The sequence below is a fragment of the Portunus trituberculatus genome, chromosome 26 (genome assembly GCF_017591435.1).
Source record: "Portunus trituberculatus isolate SZX2019 chromosome 26, ASM1759143v1, whole genome shotgun sequence".
Lineage (NCBI taxonomy): Eukaryota > Metazoa > Arthropoda > Malacostraca > Decapoda > Portunidae > Portunus > Portunus trituberculatus.
In genome coordinates, this window is record NC_059280.1 from 1,188,738 (window position 1) to 1,189,646 (window position 909).

General features: G+C 60.2%; 1 protein-coding gene across 14 annotated transcripts in view; it reads left to right on the plus strand.

The window, feature by feature from the left end:
- LOC123509129 (ELAV-like protein 1) overlaps positions 1-550 on the plus strand; it is a 58,298-nt gene extending 57,748 nt beyond the window's left edge. For all 14 annotated transcript variants that reach the window (XM_045263278.1, XM_045263280.1, XM_045263276.1 and 11 more), the window contains one exon: positions 1-550. This exon is cut by the window's left edge and continues 1,176 nt beyond it. The gene's annotated coding sequence lies outside the window, so the exon portion shown is untranslated.
- Positions 551-909: the final 359 nt, after the last annotated feature.

Here is a 909-nt window from a genome sequence, read left to right on the forward strand (position 1 = left end):
TTATTGTGTTTACTATGTACACTTGGATCAGGAGTGTAAGGAATGATTTCGCCAGCCAGTCAGTCAGTCAGTCAGTCAGTCAGTCAGTCAGTGTCTGTCAGTCAGTTCGCCGAAAGGAGCTTCTTCACGCCTTGGTTCGCTTGGCGCCGCAGCGGGCGACAGCCGCCGCCGCGCCGCAGCGCCGCGTCGCCTCCGCCGCAGAATCTCATCCTGGTTTAGTTTGCGTTGCTTTGAGCGAGGAAGCAAGTTTGTGTTTAGTTCCGCGGTGACCGTCGCGCCGCGTGACGTGACGTGACGTGACGTGCCCAGACGAGACGTGCAGGACGGCCGCGTGGCGAGCGCCGCCGTGCGCCGCCACCACGTGCCGCCGCCGCCGCCGCCGCCGCCGTCGCCTCCACCGCGAATGGAGAAAACGTTATTTAGTTTCCTTTTTTTCCAATGTCACGTTTGTTTGTTTGTTTGTTTTGTTTGTGAACCACCACAGATGTCACTGTCACTCCACACTTTAGTTCTTGAATGGCTGAGAAATAAATTTAGTTTGTTTCTTTGAGTTTTGCCTTTTTATTTAGTTGACACTGTTTGGCAAGCTTTTGTTACCACTAACCCGCCCACCACCATCCCCGCCCGCCACGCCCTCGCACCGCGTAGGTGTAAGGGCGTCAGGCGACGCGCCCGTCCCCCCTGACCGCCGCCCACGCCACAGACTGCCCACCATGGATGGGTGGAGGCGTGGGCGTGCGGGCGGGGTGGCGGGCGGGCGTGAGTTCCGTTTGTTTGGCTTGTTGGGCGTTGGTTGTTGAGTTGTTGGGGTTTTGTAGGAGGAGGAGGCAGGAGTGCAGGCCGCCCACACCCACCCACCCAGCGCGCGGGCCGCGGCGCCTCGGGAGAGAGAGCCGTGGGCCCGCCGCG